We start from the raw sequence: 25,538 nt of genomic DNA, 5'->3' as shown, positions 1-25,538 counted from the left end.
TCAATCCACTGAGCCACCTAGCTGCCCCCAAAGGTGATTTTTCCAATTTAATATATATATATATATATATATATACTAAAAACCTAGTGGAAAGGATACCTGTAGCCATCTAGACTTTCTGCATTTGAGATGGATTAAATAAATAATGATTAAAGTAACATAGTACCTCACATTTTGAAGAGCATTAATGTTTTTGAAATGTTTTCCTCACAATTATTCTAGCCCCATTTTAAAGCTGAGGGAAATGAAACTCAGAGAGCAATTAAATTCAATTCAGTGTTTAATAAGGGCCTTCTCTGGGCAAAGGAGGGGAACACAGAGACAAAAATAAAATAGCTGTTTACCTCAAGAATCGTAGATCTAGAGCTGGTAGGACCTTTAGAGGTCAATGAATCAACCTCCAATTTTACACATGAGAAAATAGAACTTAGGGCTGTGACTAACCCAAGGTCACATGGATACTCTGACTTTCAAGTTACTTCAATGCGTTCTTTCCTAATAACTTGTCATTTTTCTATTTATACCATTTGAAGAAATAAACATTAAAAATTAAAGATCTTTTTAAATTTTCCGATAAGGACTAGTGCTTGGAGAAGTTTTCCTTAGAAAATGTATCAAAATCATTTAAAATTCATTGACACAAAGTTTATTAAAAATTATTTCATATGTTATATAAGCCATTCTCTTTTATAGTCATTACAATTCAGCAAATTATACATGTGGCTACTTAAAATATGTAATACCTTTTCAAAAAGAGTTTCTATCTCTACTACCCTATATTATTAGCTCTTGTATTTACAACTTCTCTATTTTTAGAACAAGTGATTTCATCTGCTGGGGTACTTACTGCCTCCTCCAGTACAGGTTGTAGGCCCCTCTGTACCTTGGAAGTTGTTGTGGATAAAAATATTTATTTCCTGGTGGCCCACTCTGGCAAGGAGCCTTTCCAAGCTGCCTGGTCCTTGAACAAGAGACATCACAATCTGTCTGACACCAAGCCCAAACCAGAAGCTTTTATAGCCTTGTAGAACGTGCCAGAACTTTTTCTCTGATGGCATTATTTTATGTTACCATTAAAAATAAACCTTTCTGTGGAAAGACAAATAATCACATTTTGTTTGTATTACTACCAAGCTAAATTTATTATTTTCTATCCTTAATAATTGAGTTTAGAGCTTGGGTAGACTCTAGAGATAACCGAGTACCCCATTTTTATAGTTTTGGAAACAGAAACCCAGAAAGGTTAAGTGATTTACCCAAAGTTATAAAACTTAGTTCTCCTAACTCTCTGTCTAATTCTCTTTTTGTTTATGTGATATTCTACCTAGTGAGGGTTAAAAAAATTAAAATTTCTTTAATAGTTCTTTTTATAATTGGTTTTGGTTTTATTTCCCATTTAATTGCCATTTCACCATATTACTTTTCCAGACAATAATCTTTAGGTGACAGGGACTTCCCACTAAAACTCTATATTGTTGTTTCATCATTTCAGTTATGTATGGCTTTACATGATCCTTTTTTGGAGTTATTCTTGGCAAAGATACTGGTGTAGTTTGCCATTTCCTCCTCCAGATCATTTAACATGTGTGTTGAAAAAAGGAAGAAGGATGATGATAGAAAGGAAGGGAAAAGGAAGGGAGGGAAGGTAGCTGGGGTAGCCCCCAGCCCCAGGGGGGAAATTAACCCGATCCCTTCAGAGCAGAACAAAAATCAGGCTAGACCAAAGGGATGGAATTAGCTGGGTTTACTTAATTTAGGAAAAGTAAGGTTTGGGAAGGCTATGAGTTAGATCTCCAGCAGTTAGCTGGGACCAAAGATCTTGGGGGCAAAAGGCTCTCTCCTCAGTTCCGGGGAGGGGGGAAAGGCACTTTCCTCAGTTCAAAAAAAGGCGCCGGAACCCTTGCTCTCCCTTTCTTTTTATACTTTCTCAGACACTTCCCACAAAGAAAGTGGGAGGTGTCTGAGGAAGGTAAGGTAGAGAGTCTTGGGGGATGTCATCTCCCCGGGTTTAAAGCATTTCAAAAAGCACACATATGAGGAAACTGAGGCAAGCAGGGTTAAGTGAATTACCCAGCATCACACATCAATAAGTATCCGAGGTCAGATTTGAACTCAGGAAGCTGTCTTCATGACTATAAGCCCAGGACTCTATCCATCACACCAACTAGCTGCCCTAAAACTCTGTGGCAGATGAGGATTATAGAGATAGCCTTAGGCAATTTGCTTTGCTAATTTGTTTTGGACAGAAGTCACTCACAAGTTTAACTACAGTTCTCATCATTTTTTCGTAGGGCCAGTGTAAGTAGAATTTGATAACTTTAATAAACTACAGTAATGCAGGTGCTGTGCTTCTTACTCACCTTTAAATAGCCTTGTTCCTCACTCTCGTGTCAAAAATATACTCTAACATCTATTTTTGTCCCTATGTACACTATATCAGAATTAATCTATCGATAAAAGAACAAAGATTGCTATCTAACAACATGACACCGAAACATGTATCAAAATCATAGGATTAGAAAATGGTGACACATTTTCCTAATTGAATGGCGAGATCCTTTTCCACACTCAGTTTTGACAGGTCTAGTCAATCAAAAAGAATTCTCACCTAGTCAACCAGACCTAAATGAAATAACTTAATCTCATTGTTACTGAGTAAAGATTCCTTTTAACATATAGTAAAATGCACTAGTAAAATTTCAGTTTCCTTTAAGTAGCTTATAAAAGCAATGTTTAATATCATATTCATGAAGGGACAAGATAACTGTCTTAAGAACACCTTGCTTTTACATTTAGGGAGTGGGAAAGATGAAAAGTTCCTACACATATGTTGACATTGTTTCCTATCCCATATATAGCTCCCGAGTGTGGCCTAGGATTGCCTTGAGAGTGTTGGTTTGCAGGTCCAAATCTTCTGCTTCTCATGCTCTGGAATAGCAGAAGAGTCTTCATTGTGATCAGAACTTTTTTATTCCTTAATGCAAAGGCAGATTTTTAATAAATGTCTGGAAAGCCTCCAGACCTGCCTATAGCTTCACCTCAACACTGCACTATGGAGTTACAGAACTTGGAACAAAAAAGAAAAAATAAGTTCTGTGAGGTGAAAGTGAAGGGAGGAGAGGTTGAAGGAAGGGATGGATGGGAGAAAGGAGAAAGGAAGGGAAAGGAAGATAGTGGTCCCCAGCCCCCCCCACCACGCCCCCCATGGGGGGGGAATGGACCAGAGCCCTTCAGGGGCTCAAATAAATGATGAGAGCAACTTAGGGTTTAGAATAGCTGGGTTTTATTTAAATTTAAAAAGGGAAGGTCTAGGGAAAACTAGGAGGTAGATAGAAAGGGAAAAAGGCACCAAGAGAGAGAGATCAGGGTAGATAGTGTCAGCCAAGCTCCTCCACATTCATGGTAAGAATACACATGTGCACAGTTGAACTATCAGTCTTCTCATATCACAGTTTACCTCCTGATCCTATCTCATTCAGTTAACAAGAATTTTTGAAGCATTCATCTGTACAGAACTGTCTTAAATGTTGTTTTACTTCCCTTTCTCTGAATTACTTAAAGTATTTGTGTTATTTCCTGAATGACATGAAATATTAAAGGACATGATGATTGTATTCAAGAGGGAGAAAAAAGAATCACATTTACATGTCCTGATTGACTCATCGTATTGGAAAACTTGTAAAAATCCAAATTAAGAATATCGATTATACCATATTATAACTTGCCTCCTTATAGTCTAAAGGCTAATAATATTGGAATCCTTGCTTTTTCTTGCAAAAGACACTCTTGAATCCGTGTGTTTTTTTTTAATTATTCCCCTTGCCTGGAGTGTTCTCCCATCTCATTTGCTTCTCCTGGTTTACAAATCTTTGAGCAAGTTTCAGCTAAAATTTCACCTTTCAGAAGCATTTTTGGGTTCTTCCTTTATGCTCTTGCCTTCCATCTGAGTTTATGTTCAATTTTTCCTGTGTCTTTCTGTTTATACAGAGTTATTTTCATGTTATCTCTTCAATTAGATTGTGAACATCTTAAAATGGTATAATAGAATGACAAGAGGATGGATTTTTAGTGAAGTTTTAGTTTTTCAATAGATAAAAGCAAAGAATTAATTGGGGAAAAATTTTAAACTACCAGTGTACTTTAATTCATGAGGACCACATAATCTCAAAGTAGGAAGGATATGGAGCTGTGTAAATATTAGAAAATTAGCAGAGATCCCTTTTTGAAAGAGAAAGCACAGAAAATAATAATCAGGAGTCATAATAATGGCAAGTATTCACATAGTACTTTACAGTTTCCAAAGCTCTTTATATATATTATGCAATTAGATCCCTACACCAATCATATGAGGTAGGTACTATTGATATTTCCATTTAACAGATAAAAGAAAAACTAGGTTCAAGCCTCAACTATATTTTGGACATTTTAAATAGGATATCCATTAGATATCTTAAATTTATCATGTACAAATTTAAACTCATATTTTTCAACTTAAATCCTTCTCTCTTCCAAGCTTCCCTCTTATTGTAGAGAGCACTAAGGTCCTCCTAGTCATCCAAAGTCATAGCCTCAGGATCATCCTCTCCTATTCACTCTTTCTCCATAACTGTTGTGTTCCCAAGCCCCATCACTTCTCACTTCACATCATTTCCCTCATGTACTCCATTCTCTCCATTGATACTGTCACCATCCTGGTTCATCCATTCATTCCAACAGTTGCAGTAGACTTCTAATTAGCTTTCTTGACTTCAGTCTTACCCACTCTAGTCCATTCTCTACTAAGCTGTCATAGTAGTTTTCATGAGTTCTTAATTGTGAGTTTCTTGAGAAAGGGAAGACTGTTTCTTCCCTTTCCTTAGAGTCTCAGAATTCAGCACATTGTTGAGTACTTGATGCATTTTGTTGTCCAGTCATTTCAGTCATATTTAACTCTGAAACCTTTGGGGTTTTCTTGGTAAAGATACTGGAGTGGTTTACCATTTCCTCCTTCAGTTCACTTTCCAGATAAGGAATATGAGGCAACCAGGGTTCAGTGATTTGCCCAGTCACACAGATAGTTAGTGCCTAAGACTAGATTTGAACTCAGAAAGAAGAATCTTCCTGACTCCAGGCCCAGTATTCTATCCACTATACCACCTGCATGCCTCAATATTTATTGACAGCAAATACCATTTTATATTATTATGTAATATAAAAATATATATATAAAATATGATAATATTATACATTATACAATAACCCTTATCTTTTGCCTTAGAATTGATATTTAGAAGAACACCAAGTACCAGGAAACTGGGTTTAAGTGACTTGCCCCAGGTCACACATCTAGGAAGTATTTGTGGCCTTATTTGAACCTCCTCTGACTCCAGACCTGGCACTCTGTGCTACCTACTTCTCCCTGATATATTATTAAAGATAAAAATAAAAGTTCAAGTGATTTTTCTCTAAACAAAATGATGGGATTATCTCTTTTCCTACTGCACTTCTGTTTTTACTGATGACAGTCATGTACATATTTCTTTGCCTGTATCTTTTCCCCAGTGTACTTTCCTATCTTTATAAATGGATGGTGAAATTTTTAGAAACAGAACTTCAACTTTTAGATATTAAAACCAGAGTCCCAAAGATAGGAACTTATACAAAGTAGGTGTATTTGTTTGCTCATATTTATTAAGCATCTACTATGAGAAGAGTGGAACACTGCTTTAGGTGCTGAGGAACATTTCAAACCAATCACGTTACATGGAGGATAAAATCTTTTAAATACAAATACAAAAAGCTTTAAGACAGAATACTGCAAGCACACTGCCTAATTCTGATTTTGATATGTGTCCCAAGAAAGATGGTTTATGAATTTAGTTATCTGTGCTGATAAAAGTAGGATAAAAAAAGGTTTGGTGGGTGTCTTCTTCAAATGCACTTCTTTATTCTGAGGGAAAATATTTATCCCTAAACTGGGATAAATATAAAATATTTTTAAATATTTATCACCAAGTGTGTGTTTGCCCTACTCCAAATTACTAAATGCATATCAATTTAGAATAATAGACGTAAAGCCTCTAAATCTCTTGAAAGTCATTGAATCAATGCCCTCATTTTACAGATCAGAAAACTGAATATGCCATTGTCACATACCACTCCTCGAAAGTTAAGTGGAAGTTGCCCAGGGTCACATGGACCAGAATGGCGATTGAAAATGAGGCTTTCTACCTTAAGATTCTGTATTCTTTCTCCTACACCATTCTGCCTCTCTCTAGTAATACCATTAATTATCATGACTGTAATTACCAGTGCCGGTATTTCATGCTCAGGTTAATTCTGATGCCCTACAAATATTAACAGGATGAGTTTTTTAAGTGTCTTTTTTTTTTACATGAATGGGAAGTGAGACTATTGAAAGGGAAATAGATTCAGCACCTGCACCATTTCAGTTTATGAAAGCTACTGAGTGACACATAGCCTGGTCCTAGTAAAACCTTGATAAGGAGAACTGTAGCTAAATGTGTAAATGAACTGCAACAGTAAATCCAAAGCAAATAGGAAAAGTTAATTGCCTTAGGCTATATCTGGTGGACCATTTCCAGGATATAGAGTTCATCACATGAAGAAGAGTTTCAGTAAATCTCAAACCAGCAGTGAGTTTGGGAGATATCTACCCCAGCCACGTGAAAACTTCTCCCAGTGGAATGGGTGAATCAAAACAATTTATTCCATGACCAGGAAAACAGCTGCTACTGGTGCTGTCAAGTTGTTAGAACTTAGGCATACATCATAGACACCATAATCATCCACCACATCCTGCGTCCTGGCCATTCTTCTTTACTTTTGTCTTGCCATTGAACTGGGATGATTCTGCAAGAAGGAATGAGACTGATGACTTTGTGACACTCTGGCTCCCTTAAATCCAATTTATGTACAAGTCATGACATCACCAATTTGTGTCATTGCTCCTCTTGAAAATGAAGGATGAACAACAAGGAGTAGGTAACTCCCATCTATATATCAAGATCATTCAAGAACTCTTTGGAAGATATGACAATAGAAATAAAATGATAAAGGACCTCCTCAAAATTAATATTGAATATCACACACACACACACACACACACACACACACACACACACACACACACAAGCAAAGAGGGTGAGATACAGTCATTATGAGTATTTATCACTATGCATGCTGAGGTCTTCCTGTTTGCATGGTTCCGATTTAATCAAGATCCAAATCACTCCTAGAAATGCCTCCTAGAAACCTCCTAGAAATGATCTGTAATTACTGCTTATACGTAATTTTCCCTACTCTGCAGAACTCTAACCTAGAAGTCTTTTGTGGAGTTATGGACAGGATATAGATACTAGGGTATTTCTCTATGATTTTCATTTATTTTTTTGCTCCTGGTACATTTTGAGAGCTTTTCTGGAGGTATTTTGTGTGGAATTAGGTTCTCTCTATCCTAACAGAATGCTTTGGTAACTCACCAACTCTAGCAATTTGGAAAAAATCTCTAAGGAAGGTCTTCAATATGTTCAAAATCTCTTCCATGAAGAATAAATGGAAAGACAAATATGAAAGCTTATTGGGTCATGGAACTACCACCAGAGAGAGTACCAATATTGATAAGATCTCAAATTCTATTTACATATTAAAGTATTTTATCATTGCCATGGCTCATATCATGTGGCTAAATTCAGTATTTTATATTGAGTTTGGTCCAAACTATTGTTGAAATACATTACAGCATCCTGTACTTTCATTTTCCACTCAAACAAGTTATTTTTCATCATTTAGAAATGTGCTATGCCTTTTTTCCTTATTCCTAGGCAGCCATTATCTAATTAAAGTTGATAACAGCCTTAGAATAGATCAGAGAAGAGAGTAGGTGATTAGAAATGCAAGAATAAATCTAGTTTGTAGAAAGATCTGTAGCCTTTCCTACAATTGATTAGAAAGAAAAAGATTCTAATGAGGCTAAGGTCATAGATTAACCCTGTTATAGTACATTTAGCTTTTCTCTATTCCCTGGCAATAGGCTGAATTTCTAATTCTATACACTCTCTCCTAAATATGTGGTAATGGGCCTTATCGGTGTAAGAAATGGATAATCAGATTGTAGACAGAGTGGTGGATAAATCCATAAATGCTATTGGGAAACAATTAAAAACAGATACCTACTCATTATTTGTCAGAATCAGTTTTATTTGATTCATGTAAAAGGGTATATTTCAGTTCCTTTTATATAGTGATTAAATTAGATTATATCATAGATGGAACTTTATAGCTATCTTTTATGAACATGTTTGCTTTTTTTAAGTGGCTATCTACTCTTTTATAGAAGGAAGCTGAAGTAGTCTCTAATGTGTTACTCATTTTAATATATTTTTATGAGAACTATATTAATCTAAACAATATCTTAAAAACATGCCTACCACCATCATTATGTTCATCTTGCTGGCCTCTCTTAATAGTAAAATCTACTGTTTATTCTACCCCCACGAAGATTCCTTATGGGAATATAAAAATGTGGATTATGGATTATTGAGAACCCTTAGCCCAACTGTAAATATTCAGGCCCCATCAGATATAGATTAGATTATTTTTTACATGACAAAATATTTAGATGTATTTTCATCTAAGACCCTTTACAGTTCGGAAAATTGTTCCTTTTCTAGAGTATGTCAATAAATGGATATAAACATATACACATTAGAAGAGAAAATGAGGACTATCAAGTCTTTGTTAATTAAATTAACAAAATTTAATTAATTAAAATTTAGGTCAAAATAAAAATTCAGATAGTGACAAGAACATTATTTATTAAAAATAATACAGGACATCTGGGTGGCCCAGTGAATAGAGTGCCAAGCCTCAAGTTAGGAAGATTTATTTCCCTAAATTCAAAACTGGTCTCAGTTTCTTATTAACTGTGTCACCCTGGGCAAGTCACTTAATCTTGTTTGCATCAAGTTCTTCATTTGTAAAATGAGCTAGAGAAATAAATGTCAACCTATTCCAGTATTTCTCCAAGAAAACTACTAATGGAGTCACAAAGAGTTAGACACAACTGAAGTGCCTGGACATCAAATTACTAACATAATAATATATCAAATTAATAATATGATAATATATTGAGTTAAGTCATGTGACTTGCATCAGAGTTGGCAAGACTATCATAGAGTTCGGGACAATTGCTTGTAAGCCATGCCTCTAATACATAGTGGCTCTGGAAAACCGAGCAAGTCATTTCAACGTTCAGTGCTCTGACAAGTATTTTGTTTTGCCTTATCTTTTTCTATTTTATAAATTTTATTTTTTCCAGATTAAATGTCAGCATAATTTCTTAATGTTCATTTTATGTTATTTTGGAATCCATTTTCTCTTTGCCACCCTTCCTACTTCCCCAAGAAGGCAGCTAATATCATATAGGTATCTTATATATAATTACATATGCTATTTCCTCATTCATCAAGTTGTGAAAGGCACATAATACTTATACTAGACAAAAATTCATAAAGGAAAAAGAGTAAAGCATAATGGTGTGTTTTAATTTGCATTTAGACTCCATCTATTCATTCTATAATAGTGGATATCCTTTTTTGTCCATGAATATTTTGGAGTTGTCCTGGTTCCTTGCCTCATTGCTAATAGTTAAGTCACTCACAATTGTTTATCATACATCAGTCTTGTTACTGTATTCAACATTCTCCAGGTTTTGCTCACCTCACTTTACATTAATTCATATATGTCTTCCTAATTTGTTTGTGTGTGTGTGTGTGTGAGATAATCTTGTTTGTCATTTCTTATGACACAATAATATTCCACTACAAGCACAGACCACAGTTTTTTTCAATTATTCCGCCAACTGATGGACAGCCTTTCCGTTTTCAGTTCTTTGACACCACAAAAAGAACATAGTCATGCACTTGCTGAGTAAAAGAATGTGTACAGTATGATGACCTTGAGAATAGTTCCTGATTGCTCTCCAGAAATATTGTATCAGTTTTCAGCTCTACCAGCAGTGTGTTAATGTTCTGGTTTTTCCACATCCCCTACAGTATTTATCATTTTCCCTTTTTGTCATTTCAGCCAGCCTGATGTACCTCAGAGTTATTTTAATTTACATGTTTTCTATTCAATTATAACTTGAAACTTTTTTATATAACTAAAGATACTTTTATTTCTTCATTTAAGATTTTTCTGTTCATATACTCTAACCATTTGTCAATTGGGAAAATTGGCAAGTCTTTAATTCTATAAAATGCAAAACAGTTACTAGTGTGAATCAACAGAAGGATTTCCCTAAAGAGGTGAAGTCATAGACAGACAAAAAAAATAATCTCATACCCTTCAACACAATGTGAATGTGACTGCTAGGACATCATAGTCAACTTCCTGTTAAATAAGGCATTATTATATTTCAAAAGGAAGTGTTACTTAATGACATTGACTATTAGTCCATGTGGAACCCAAAAACAACTATACAGAATATTCTTTTCAAATATTTGTACTCAACTTTTCCCATATGCTTAGTCATGAATAAAATATTTACCTTCATATATTATACTTTTAAGGTAGTACATTTGGATATAATCTTACTATAGGCTAAAGAGTAATTAAAATATATTGTTGTTGTTCTTGTGCCCTGTTGCAAGATAAGTCTACTTCAAGGTCTAAAATATTTTATGACCCTTTTTTCCTTTGTTCACATGATTTAATATCAAAACTATAATTCCACATCAATTAATACAGGGAATGGGAAAGAAATAACCATTTGTACATTACCTATTTTTGCCCAGCACTGTGCTAACTTTTTTTTCAAATATTCTTGATTCCTCACATCTTGTGAGTTAGATGCTATTATTAAACCCATTTTAGAGTTAAGAAAATGGAGGGAAAAAAATTAAGTGAGTTGCTAGGATACCACAATTACTAAGTATCTGGTAAAATTTGAACTCATTCTTTCAAATTCCAGCAGTACTACACCACTGGCTGCCTCTGGGTTGGTAAAAAAAATTACACTGAAATTTCAATTGCTAAAATTATTTATAAATGATTTGTTGATTGAATCACCAATTGATAATTATATAATTTAGCCTGGTAAATATCATAACATTTTGTTTTTTAATCCCTAGCCTCACATTCCAGTGGCTTCTCTATTTATTAGACTCCATCCCTTCATTTATCCATTTTTAACTCATTTTTTCAGTATCTCTCCAGAAAATCAAAATAAGTAAATCAACCAAATTTGAGGTTTAGATTTATTTTTACACATTATAAAAGCAAAAAAATGAAAGTTATTTACCATGATAGTAGTGATTTTTCATTTAATTAGCTGCTTTCCCACTCTGAACACTTGAAGTTTGGAATTTTGTTTAGTTTCATCTTGGAAAATCCACATGATGCTGCCATGCAATGTGCTTTAAACTTATTTATTCCTAATGGTTTTCTCACAGTTTTCCTGGTCTTTGCTTCAGTGCAGAAATACATGAAAGCAAAAACAATCAACTGTGTATGAGAGTAAAAGCAAAGTGTGCTTTAATTTGGCGGATAGGAAGTGGTGACAATAAAGGTTAATTAGGTGCTAATGCATTTTCTTTATTCATCTCACCATTGAAATCACTTTTTTTTCAAAATAAAGTTTGTCATCCTGAACAACTTATGTGTTAAGAAAGTGACTGAAATCAAGATAAGGATTTTTATAGCATTGCTTTGTAGAGCAACACATTTTGAATCACCTTTTTTAAGAGGAATAATCCATAATCAGTGTAGTATCTCGGTAATATTTCCACTTTCTACTAAAGCGACACAATCTGTGTTCCATTAAATGACATTATTCCATGTGTTCTCATTAACCATTAAAAAAATCTGCTATTAACTTTAATGATGATACTCCCTAGCTTTACTTTATTCAGACTCAATAAAGATGAATGAAGCTTTATGGAACTTAGTTTCCTCATCTGTAAGAGGAGAGCAGTTGTACTAGTCATCACAGTTGGTATTCAATATTTTCAGTTGTGTCTGACACATTCTGACTCAATTTAGGGTTTTCTTGGCAGAGATATTGCAGTGAGTTGCCATTCCCTTCTCCAACTTATTTCACAGATGAAGAAACTGAGGCAAACATTTAAATGACTCACCTATGGTCACATAATAAGTCTCTGAAGCTCTATTTGAACTCAGGAAGATGACTATTCTTCATTCTAGAATCTACTGCATCACTTAGCTGCCCTAGTTATCTCTGTTATCTTCTAGCTATTTAAAAAAAATGAGTACCAAAGCAAATACATGTAAAGAGCAGAAATGTTTTTTGATAATTTTGTCCACCATCTCAAGTCTTACTCCTCTTGTCTGACAGTAGCTGACCTCTAGATAGTTCTTCCTCCATAGAGACTGGTCTTGCCAAATCCATTCATCAGGATTAAAGAAGCAAGAACCCTGAGGAGACTACTACCCCATATTAAAAGCCCAAGACATGTCTTTAAATGCTTTCTTTTCCCTTCATCCTTTCTCAGTTCATTCCTTTTTTCTACACTTTTAAGCACTTTCCTGATAGTCAATTACTATTTAACCAAACTCTAAAAGAGGCATGCATTACCAAAACTATAATTTATGGATACTGCTTTGTCCAATATGTTTTTTCTTCCATCTTCTATATCTCTAATTACCAGGGCCACCTAGCATTGAGCTAGTTCGACACTGAACATGGAAACTGGAAGATCTGAGTTAAAATCTTTACTCACACATTTGCTAGCTAGCTAACTTTGTCATTTAAATTTTGACCGCCTCAATTTCCTCATCTTTAAAATGAAAATAATATCACCTGAAACATAGAATTGGTTGGGAGTATCAAAAAAGATCTATATAGATGTACATCTATCTTTCTTCATATATGTAATAGATATTGTTCAGTCATTGTTATTGATCAGTCAGTTTTTCAGTCATTGACTGTTTATGACCCCCTTAAAGTTTTTCCTGACAGAGATACTGATGTAGTTTGCTAATCCTTCTCCAGATCCTTTTATATATACATGAGCAAACCGAAGCAAAAAGGTTAAACAACTCACCTGGGGTCACGCAGCTAGAAGGTGACTAAAGACAGATTTGAACTCAGGAAGATATCATATTAGGATTATCAAAAACCTTATTTCTCAGAATGAGATGTGACCAACTTTTCTCCTCTTTTTCATTTTTGGGGTCAATATGATATTTTCTTTATTTGCTAGTTAGGGGTATAATTCTAATGGAATGAATCAGCAAATAATCACTATATCTTGAAGATCATTACATATCTGTCTAAAATGTGTAAATTAGCTAGAACTCTTTTTTCTCTGCTAAAAAACTTTAGGGCTTCCCTTTTCTCTCCCCATTGTGCACTGTTTTCCATATTGCCTGGTATATGTCCATTTGGAACAGAAAACCAGCCCAACTGGGTGTCCTACTATGAGGCCCAAAATATTCAACTAAAGCATATATATTCTGTAACAGTTATTTAGGGGCATGGACAGTTCATATTTTTGAGAATCTTAACTAATAAATTTTAAAATAAAATAAGTTTACTTTTAATTGTATATTAAAGAATTAGATTGGCAACATGTTTTCCAGTACCATTGACTCCTTAGCAAATGGTTAAGAGTAATTTGAAATTAGATAAAACATCTATTAATGAGGTTTATTTCTAATGAAATTTTCATCTGTATTGTTTACATGTAAAAAGATACTGTTTAAATATTTTAAAGAGGCATAATTTATTTTACATGGTTACATGTATTATTTGTAGTAATTAGATAATTATTTTCATTGAAAAGGCAAAAATAAACCATAAATAATTCTCTATCAAAAGGAACAATTTTTAAAAATTAATGAGGCATTCCTTTGTAAATGAATAATAGGAATAGTTTATCAGGGAAATGTTTATGAGTCAATAAGAGGTTTTTTAAAAGTCTAGCTAGTTTGGAAGAATCAATGCAATTTTTTTTTTGAGACTGAAACTATCAAAAAATGTGGTTATCTACAACAACAATTTTATTTTTAGAATGAATTGAACATATCTGAAGCTTTATTCTCCTAAACAACAAAGAACCTTCATTCATCGATTTTGAGTTACAAGCCTACAAAGTAACATAGCAGATGGCTATGTATTTTTAAAAAATATTTACAGTATTTCTACTTTTGAGAATTGAAAGATTGCTATCACTAAGTTGTCTTGTATTTTCATGAATAATGTGCAAAGGCATCATGAACTCAAAGACTAATAGATTTGGAAAGAATTATAAGATCATCTTAAACTATATTTAGTTGAATGAAAATTCAACTAGACAATCCGAAAATGACTAAAACTCATTAGGACCAATAGAATAGCTATACTTTGGAGTTGGAGGAAAAAACCATACTTAAACACTTAGGCCAGCTCACTGATTTTAGGGATAAGGAACTTGAGAAGCAGATATTAAATAATTTGCTTAGTGTCAAAAATACAATGTCTTTGACTAGGCCACACTTAAAATTAATTTTGAGTATTTTGGATCATCAGTGATACTTTAGATTTGTGTAGTACTTTTTCCTTTGCAAAATGTTTTTGTTTTTTCTAATTTTACCAAGGTTTTTTTTTTCCTATATAATGTTTTTTTTTTTCTACATTAAAAGAGAATGACTGCTCTGTAGATATTTCTGAATGTTTTTTTAACTCCAAGAGTATACAAGGATATGTCATATTCCTTTTAACCTTATTTGTGAAACCATTATTTGATCAGATTATTTGATAATTTTAAAAATAAAAATCTGCCTTCAGGGAACAGCAAGGTAGCTCAGTGGATTGAGAGCTAAGCTTAGAGTTGGGAAGTCCTGGGTTCAAATGTGCCCTTTGATATTTCCTAGATATTTCTCCTGGGCAAATCCCTTAATCCCCATTGCCCTCGTCCTTATCACTTTTCTGCTTTGGAACTAAATCTTCCTTAATTTTTATGTCTAATAAGGCATTTATCTAGAATATAGAATAATGGACTTGGAAAGGCAATATAAGTATTGCCTGTGGGCAAATCAAGAATCCTCCACAACTCTATCAGTTCTTGTTATAGTTAAAGCATATTAACTTTTAATCACAAGTCAAAGAAAAACTAAGATGTCTTAGTTGGTGGAGAGATTGCAAACTGTTGGATTAAATTTTAATAAGTTAGATCAGATATGCAGAGATTCAGTGAAGGCACTGATTAAAGTATGTTCTTCCCCATTATGGAGGTATTTAATTCTTAACAATATTTCCTGGTAGATTTAGTTTCTATAGAAAATAATACATTTATTTTGACATATTCTCCGACTCTTCTTTCTGTCTTGAAATTTTAAAATTATATTTAAATGTATCATCAAGAGCCCTAAAAGAGTTTCTAGCATTTTCCACAAAAAGAAGTAAATCAATGTTCCCTCTTATGGTGTCTTAGAAAATTATAATCCTTTGAAATTGATGAGCTAAACAAATTCCATTTCAGTATTCATTCTGTTTTTTTTAATGCTTGTTATTTAATGTTATATGTTTTAATATAATATTAATTGATTTTTCAATTTATTTTAAGATATTTATTTCTTTGCTACAAAATATTATTTTAATTTTTTGTTTGCTTCTATTTTACCTATAGACAAATGCAAAAGGAAATCATATGAATTTTATATTTTTCTTTACAATTGTTTGAAGTTTTAATATATAGTGTTTCATTTACTTTACATATTTATTATTGTTACTTTTATACCTCATTAAAAGGCACCACATAATATCCATTATAGAACAGTGTCAAAATACTTTCTTCTTTGATCAGCTGTGATATTTTTACACATTGATAATTCATTATTCATTTCTTTCACTAGTCACTGTCCAATTTCCTGAAATTTGAATACTTTTAGAGGCTAGAATAAAAGTACTCAATATAATTGTTTAAAAAATAATAAAGATTATTATCCGGCGAACTTTTGCTATGAATATGACAAACTGGTCCAACAATCTTTTTTTGTTTGTTCGTTTGTTTTTAAATTTTATTTAATTAAGAAAAGATTTTCCATGGTTACATGATTTATGTTCTTTCCCTCCCCTCTTCCCACCCCCTTCCAATAGCCAATGTGCAATTCCACTGGGTTTTACATGTCATTGATCAAGACCTATTTCCATATTATTAATATTTGTACTAGAGTGATCATTTAGAGTCTACATCCCCAATTGTATCCCCATCGATATGGTGCCAATTTTAAATAGATTTCATTCCTCAGAACAAGAATTGCATTTCCACTTGTTTACAAAATTGATGAAGTGCAATGCTCTTCGTTTCACATATTTAAGAATTCAGAATGCCCAGATTTGCAAAGTAGCTTAAAAGTTACTGTTTTAGCTACAAATTTGAGTCCTTCAACTTTTGGAAAACCATGTTCTTTCTTCTGGTGCTTTAAGTTGATGTGATGGGTCTATAAGAAGCACCCCTGGATGGGGCTGGTCTACCATCTGGTTACCTCTGAGGTACGCCTTCTGCTCTTTGGCATAGCTTAGTAACGATGCAATTGCAAACGTTTTCCATTTCTTTCTGTTGCTGTCCAAATTCTTCCTTTTCAGTAGTTTGGTTCATATACAGCCAGTTGATTATATGGTTACATCTGTAAAGATCTTCTGTTAGTCTTCATCACCAGTTGTACCTCAGAGTTTCTCGTCCTCTACACTAGCCTTCATGTTGAAAACATAAGATCCAAGTGCATTCTTGATCGTATCTTGTCTTTTTGCTTCTCATCTCCAACTTTGTGTTGCTCAGTTTCCTGGACCACACACTCAGTGTCTGCTCCAATGATGATGATCTTTTAAAAAAAAAAAAAAAACTTTAAGCCTTTGCTTTCCATCTTCGAATCAATACTTTGTAGTTGTTTCAAGGCAGGAAAGCAGTAAAGGCTAAGCAATGGAGGTCAAGTAATTTGTCCAGGATCACACAGCTAGGAAGTGTCTGAGGTCAGATTTGAACCTGGGACTCCTGTCTTGAGGCCTGTGCGATGGTGATCTTAATCCTTGTCTGTGTTCCTATCCACAGCAGACACATTTTCATCAATGCCGAATGTTACTTCTCTCTGAAGAAGACCCTTGTGAGTTCAGACTTTAGGATATTGTCACTTTTTAATAAATCTTCCTCTTGTTCATTTTATTCTACCTCAGTTCATATAAGTCTTCTCAAGTTTTTTCTGAAATCATCTCTTTCCTCATTTCTTATGGAAATTTAATATTCCATACATTCCTTTATCACATTTTTCAGACATTTTCCAATTAATTGGTACCCACTTATTTCTAATCACTTGCCACCAGTAAAAGGAATTGCTATTAATATTTTTATACATGTGGGTTCTGTTCCTCTTTGATCTCTGAAGTATAAATATATATTATATATTGCTGGAAGAAAAAGCATAGATATATAGGCTTGCAGATTTGGGGGGCATAATTAAAAATCGTTTTCCAAAATGGCTGTACAAATCTATAGTTTCACTGATAATTAATTACTTATTTTCCTATTAGTCCTTCAACAATTACCATTTTGGGGGTCAGATTTGCTAGTCTAATGGGTATGAGGTGAAGCCACCACAATGGTTTTAATTTACGTTTCTTAATTAGTGGTTTAGGTCTAAAATTTCTTCCTTTGAAAACTGCCTCTTCATATCTTTAGACTATTTCATATTTTGAATAATATATTATTTATATATGCATGTGTATATACACAAATATTTCTATCTTGAAAACAGGATCATTATTAGACAAATGTACTGAAAATTTTTCCACCTGTTACCTGTTTTCCTCCCAAATTTAGCTACATTATTTTTGTTTCACAAAACTTTTTTAGAATTTTATATAATCAAAATTATTGATTTTATCATCTGTGATCTTTCTTTGTTTTATTTGGTCATGAATGGTTCCCTTCCCATAGATCTAAAAATTTTAAAATCCAAGGTATATTTGTCACAAAGTCATATCTTTGTAGATGTTTAGAAGGTACTAAATCTTATGGATTAATGGAAATACTGTACAAATTGTATTATTCCCTTGCCTAATACACATTGATTACAAACTTTGGATTCTTTAGGGATAATGGTTCTGTAATTTTTTGATAGCAATAATGTTTTCCTAAAGTGCCCTCAGAAAGTCCTTTTTCCACAAATAATTTCACATGATTTGGCCATTTCTTTGAGATCTATTTCTTGACACATTGTGGGCTGAATTCTTGTGGATGTTGTTCCTCTGATTCCATTCTGGGATCTTAGCCTTTTCAATAAAATGCTCTAAGATGGTTTTTTTACTATATTTTGATCTATTTTGTATACTTTCAAAATATAAAAAAAAACTGTGAGAGAACTGATTTAAAGATGTAGTATTAAAAAAGACAATAAAAATTTGAAAAAGATTTCAGGCACTTTGTTCAATAACTAAATTAAGAAAAGTTGCTTTTTATAACCATCATCACCACTAGACTTTTAAAGAAGGCCCATTGTTCATTAGTTAATTTTTGTGGATGTTTAAAAGTATATAAAATATGAATTTAGTATATCATGCATATCATCAATAAATATGATTTGTCATATATAACCATGTAAATACCTCATATTTATATATGATCCTTTTGCTTTTTTTTTGCTAATATACACATAATAGCTTCTGTTAAGAAAGTTGCAATTTGACTTGGATCTTAGAGAAAGCTGGTAAAGATTTTGTGAGTAATCCATGTACCCTTCTGAAGCATTTGAGTCAAAAATCATGGATGTTATCTGGCCCTATCCCTTTCCAGTATTGCAAAGAAGCTAAAGTTTGTGATTTCCCTTCATGTCATTTTATCCAATTTTATTTTTTATCTAAATTTATATTTTCTTTATTTTTGGATATCTTGAAACTTCACAATGAGTGTAACATTTCTACATCTTTTACCTTTGGGAAATCTCTTTAAGTTTCTGATTTCTCCATTTTTTACGTAGGGGAACTCTTTTAAGTCTCTGATTTCTCTGTTTCTTAGTGTTCTGTAGTAAAGATCTTAATTGGTCTTGAATTTTAAAAATTTTATTCTTTGTACTACTTTGACCCTTTGTATCATCTTAACATTTTTGCTTCTTTTTAGATGCTAATTAAGTGAATCTAGAATTTCTTATATGCTTTTGTTTTCTAAATTCATTTCTATATGGCTTTGGAATGGGCAATATGAAATTCAAGTTTTTTACATATACTGTCTAGATATTGATATAATCTAATGTCTTTATACAGATTTTCAATAGGTCTCTCAATTTTTTTCTGCCATTGTAGTGTTTGATAATTTCCCATAGTGTTATTTCTTTATAATTTCACTTTTTCTCATATAATTATTATGATATGCATGGTAATAGCTGTACTTTTTTGTGCTTTTTCTGAAATTTGGTTTCTAAATATATAACATACTATTTTCTTCTCTTACATTTTCTTTACAGAATAGGGAAAAACTATGGAATAGTAGCATCTCTTAACTTATATAATGTTTTCATTTAGTGCTTGAACATCTGTATGACTGCCCAGATCCCTGCCTAGATATGTTAATCAGAAATTATGGTGTATGAATGATTTGGGTTAAACAGCTTGAATCTTGGCAGGTAGGACATATTAACATAACTCATTTTGTAATGAATATTGCTCTCAATGCTCATGGGATTTGCTTCATGGGTAAAGCATTGGAACAATAAAGACTGACAATAAGATAAAGATCAAACAATGTGACTTTAGCAGACAATCCAGCCACCAAAAAATTGGCAGACTAAGGATCTGTGCAGAGCCAAAAAAAAGTAGAATTACTAAATTGGAGCTGAAGTTAATCTCCCTTTGCATTTCATATTTGTAATATATTTAAGTTGCTGGCTGTGAAATGCTCATTCATTGTTCCAGTGCTATAGCATTGTCTCTGGCCAAGCCCCACAACCAGGTGGTACCTTGTGCATATGCTACAAATTTTCCATATGAATTATCCATCAGAGCACAGTGGTTCCATAGCAAAGTGAGTACAAAGCACTATCACTCACAATATATGTTTTTATGATGGATAGTCTTATTTTGCCTAGACTTAATTCTTGTCTCCCAATAGACATCGAGGCAAAAATAATTTGTCTTCTGACTTGCCAGAAAATGTTTTCAACTTTGAGCAAGCTACAATATTATATTAGCTTAGAACGTTTGGATAAATTTGTGTCAAAGAGTTAATAAATAACTAAACTACTTGGTTGAAAATCAGAAATAAAACAATTTATTCTTGTCAGATGGTGGTGGTTAAATTATGAAAAATTGCTCTCTGAAGGCTTTACTGATCTATGAATCGCATTAGTGGCTTTTGCAGACTTCCTTGGACCATAATCCATTGAAAGCTATTTTTCCTGTATCAAGGAGAGTGAAATATATCCTTAAAAGTTGATATTGCTTTATGATTTGTATCTGCCCAATTTACCAGAAGGATAATGGAGTAACAAAGCCATGCTATAACAACATCAGAAGATGATTCCCACCCCCTTTAATCCTTGGAAGTTTGTCTACATGACACAGGTTTAAAGTTCACTTCTAGAAGTTACTGGAGTAACTGATTCCTTTCTCACAGAGACTGAATGGAGATTTATCATGCATGAAAAGAATAAGAAAATCAATTAAAATATGAGAACAGAAAGGAAAAAAATCGCAGAGAATACAAAGAGTCACTCACTCCTTTTGAAGACTATAACTTTTTAAGTTCATAGAGACATGCTATAAAGGAGCTTTCCCAGGTAATGGCATGTCAGAAGGATTAGTGTTTCTCCTTTTCCCAGCAGAAGACCAGATGTAGGAATATGAATGGATGTGTGTGTGTGTGCATGTGTGTTTGTGAATGTATGTATCTAAAAATAGTTATATATCCCTACAGTCAAAGAGATAGAAGACAAGAGAGGCAAGAACTGAGATAATAGATGTGTCTGGCTACCTTATTTTAGGATGCATGTTTAGCTACCCTTTGGGACATCTGAACTGTTGTTATGGAAACCTTCTTTTTCACTTTCTTATTAATAAAGATTAGAATTAAAAGAAGAAAATCAAAGGGAATCCCCTGAAAAAGAAGTACCCCTTCCCTTAAGGTTCCTTATATGACCAAAGAAAGAATTTAAATTTCACAGAACTATAGAAAATTGGAAGGAAACTCAAATTCTATCTGGTTCAACTGGCTTGTGAATAGAAATTCTTTCTGCCATCTTCTTGGCCTCTAAATCTTTGTGTAAAGACCTCCAGAACTAACAAACACAAACTGATCTGTCGACTGCGTCTTATTTGCCTCATTGATAACTCTTCTACAATGAATATGCATGTCTTCAATTTCCACTTATTGCTCCTCAGTTGAAGGGAGCAAATCTATTATAATTATATTTTTCACTGAGCTATGTTTAAACTTACTAAGAGAAGAGGGTATCAGGGCAGCTAGGTGGCCCAGCAGCAGATAGAGAGCCAGGCCTTGAGATGGATGTCTTGAGTTCAAATCTAGATTCAGACACTTCCAAACTGAATGACCCTGGGAAAGTCACTTAGCCCCAATTTCCTAGTCCTTACCACCCTTCTGCCTTGGAACTCATATTTAGTATCATTTCTAAGAGAGTTGGTAAGTGTTTGTTTTTTAAGTAGAAAGTATCCATCAGCAAATAATTATTAAGCACTTAACTGTGTAACAATCATTGTACTAAATATTGAGAATACAAAGAAAAAACAATAACAGCTCCTTATCTTAAATGATCTTGAGTGTTACCTAAATATGCATATTTAAGTAAGTAGATAAAGAAAGTTTTTGCAATTTCGAGCAACTTAAATACCATCACATTTATTTTTCTTGATGTAGATTACTTAGATTTTGACAGTGTATTAAGTAAGGATTTACCAAAAAGAAATTATCTTTCTCTAAAAATATTGGGCTTTGATGAAGAACTTTGGTCGTTGTCCAACATCAAATGACTTTAAAGTATTTATTTTTAGTAAGTTTTCCTACTTTGTGTATATTCCTATATTTTGTTGAATAACAGACCATACATTGTCTAAAAAAATCTTGGAAAAATATAAATACATACATATGTACACATGTATATATAGAGAGGGATAAATGTTGTATAACATATAAAATAGTAAATATAGTGTTTTATATATATATATATACCAACGTATAATGCAAATTATATTCATTACATATAATATTTATATTTTCTATATATGTAATATATGCATACATTAATGAGTCTAAAATATTTCCTTTGATGTTTTTAAGAGCATTGGAGAATACTTTGGGAAAATAATAATTCATTAGAGAGATACTGGATTCTATAAATTACAGATGCAAGTAGCTCCTGGGAAACCTCAATTGAGAAAAAAGTTGCTCTACTTCCATTTTTATTTTCAATTCAAGAATAACTTAAAGAGTGATGTTTCCATTCAAATCAAGTTCACCAAATGTTTACCTCTGGGTAAGGCACTCTGCTAGGAATGGCAGTGCATTAAGTAAATGATATAGCATGTCTTTTTTTCCAACATTGATCCAGTGACCAGANATATATATATCAACGTATAATGCAAATTATATTCATTACATATAATATTTATATTTTCTATATATGTAATATATGCATACATTAATGAGTCTAAAATATTTCCTTTGATGTTTTTAAGAGCATTGGAGAATACTTTGGGAAAATAATAATTCATTAGAGAGATACTGGATTCTATAAATTACAGATGCAAGTAGCTCCTGGGAAACCTCAATTGAGAAAAAAGTTGCTCTACTTCCATTTTTATTTTCAATTCAAGAATAACTTAAAGAGTGATGTTTCCATTCAAATCAAGTTCACCAAATGTTTACCTCTGGGTAAGGCACTCTGCTAGGAATGGCAGTGCATTAAGTAAATGATATAGCATGTCTTTTTTTCCAACATTGATCCAGTGACCAGAATAAAGCTGATAAACCATTTTTTTTTAACTTGACATATTCTGACATGTCCTCTCCAAAGACTACAATATCTTTGATCTTGGGATTTTAAATATAAGAACTCTTGATTTTATGACTTACCCCTACTAATGGATTGCAACCCTTTAAAAGCTGCCATTACCAAGAAACATGTATCATCTCTATCTGTGATATCTTTATTCATGCTTAGCAAACTGGTCCTCAGATCATACAATATATCATTTTGTCCTTACAAACTTTCTAGGTTATTAGAATTTACCATAGCTTTCAATCTATTGAAATATCCTTTAATAACCCAAGATGGACTTCATTCCACAATAATGTAGCCATGTATAGAATAAGCCAAATAATTTCTTTTATTTGTTGGTTCATTTTAAAATTCCAGTCTTGAATTTTAAGCTTTATGAAGATAAAAATGTCCCTATTTAATTTTGTACATGGAAATCTTAGACATATTTACATATAAGCTTCAGGAATCTCAAGAGTGAAGATAATGTTAAATATCTTGAAAGTGATTTAAATATTTTTCCACTTTTTACCTTTTCTATTTAAAAAAAGTTATTTGAAAAGTAAAATGAAAGCAAAATGTCATTTCTTCCTCTGTATCTTATGCTTTCAATTAAAAACTATCTCCCAAGAACAAATCAATGTAATATAAAGGGATCAATGAACTAACAATTAGGTTTGGTCTCAGGTGGAAAAAATGTATTCACTTTATATATTTTTGAGTATGCAATGAGCACTGATGTCACATTTCTTCTTCGACATAAAGCTCATTCTAATTGGAAAATATTATGAATGAGAATATTTATGCCTCCTTCAATTCCTCAGGCATCCATCCTTAATTCTTACAAAAATGCAAAGATGTATATATATGGAAACAGTGTGTGTGTGAAATAGATTAAAATTGATGTATGTCTTTCATTAATATAAATCAAAAATTCAAATTTTTGCTAGTTATCTTCCTTTACAGATTATGAACTATTTGTTTTTATCATGATATCTTGATGTTGGTGTTTTTTAAAACCCTTACCTTCTGTCTTGGAGTCAATACTGTGTATTGGTTCCAAGGTAGAAGAGTGGTAAGAGTTAGGCAATGGGGGTTAAGTGACTTGCCCAGGGTCACACAGCTTGGAAGTGTTTGAGGCCATATTTGAATCTAGGACCTCCCATCTATAGGTCTGGCTCTCAATCCACTGAGTCACCCAGCTGCCGCCATATCTTGATGTTTTAATAATTTTAAATGAAGTTGCCCGGAAGTCTTTATTATAGAATCTGTTCTTGGGGCTTTTAGGGAACACTGAAGAAGTAATCAATGTTTAATCATTTCTATTTTCTAAAGAAGACTAAAAAGTTGAAAAAAACCAGTGGGGTAAAATCCATTGTCAGTCAAGTGATAGGGCAAGAAAACTCATTCAAAATATTGAATTGGTGGTTCCAGCATTAGTTGGGAAGGGAAGTAGCGGGTAAGGAAAACAAAAGCAAGAATATCATCCTGTGGAGAAAGATGTAGTGGTGAAAAGTATCACATTTTAAAAAATCCAGGAATATGAAGAGTGGGAAAAGATCATTTAAAATAGAAATTAGGGAGTATCTCACTTTCAAGAGAGTAGTTTTAGTATAGTGGTGGAAGAAGAAGGATTTTAGTGCATTAAGAAGTGAGGGAGTGGAATGAAAATGGAAAAAATAAATATGCTTTCAAGGAAAAGTTTAGCAGTATAGTAGAAAAGAAAGAATATACTAACTTAAGAGGGGATATATATGGGTCAATTGGAGTTGGATATGTTTTGTGGATTTTTTGGCTTGTTTTAAAAATCAGTAGACTTGAATTTGTCTGAATAGGAAGAAGGAAATGAATCTGTGTAGACAGACATACTAAAGAGAAAAGAGGTTTTTGAAGGAAATTAGAAGGAAATTATCAATATCACACAATCATGCTGAAAATGTTTAAAATGTGGCTATAACAGTAGTTTCCAAAAGTAAGGGACAGAAGATATAGAGGTTATAGAAGTAAGAAAGTTGAGGAACATATAGAATTGTCATGAGTATTAAAACCTGTAAGGATGGAAATGAGAGATGGTCCAGTGAATAAAATCTACATCCTGAAATCATGAGGAAAAGAGGCTTGTAATAAAAATAAATGAAGAGGATTTGGAGAAGCTGATCTCTATGTTGAAAGCAACACAATCCTCTTCACCCAGGTTCACATCCTTGTTATCATCCTCACATTCTTATTCTTATTCATCTCTCATTTTAAAAGTTACCACATCTTTTCTGTTCTGTCTCTATATCTAATGAAATGTCCTCATCACTTCTCCCCTAGACTGTTGGAATGACTCCCAAGTGGTGTCCCCACCTCAAGTCACTGCCTACTTCATTTTTTTCCTTTATGTAACTGCCAAAATGGTTTTCCTATCATTTCATTTCCCCACTCCCATTTTCTTCAACATTCACTAAACTCTTGTAGCAATGCATGTGTTTAGAAAAGATGGGCTAGGTCTATATGAATCTCTACAGATTTTTGTTGGGGAAAATGAAAAATAGATTATAAAAATGGAGCTAGAA

General features: G+C 33.0%; 1 protein-coding gene across 1 annotated transcript in view; it reads left to right on the top strand.

Moving 5' to 3' along the window:
- Positions 1–25,538, top strand: part of CACNA2D1 (calcium voltage-gated channel auxiliary subunit alpha2delta 1) — a 644,980-nt gene that overhangs the window by 348,196 nt on the left and 271,246 nt on the right. The gene's annotated exons all lie outside the window — the stretch shown is intronic.

This window comes from Gracilinanus agilis, chromosome 5 (genome assembly GCF_016433145.1).
Source record: "Gracilinanus agilis isolate LMUSP501 chromosome 5, AgileGrace, whole genome shotgun sequence".
Classification (NCBI taxonomy): Eukaryota; Metazoa; Chordata; class Mammalia; order Didelphimorphia; family Didelphidae; genus Gracilinanus; species Gracilinanus agilis.
This window is presented reverse-complemented; position numbering and strand designations above follow the sequence as displayed.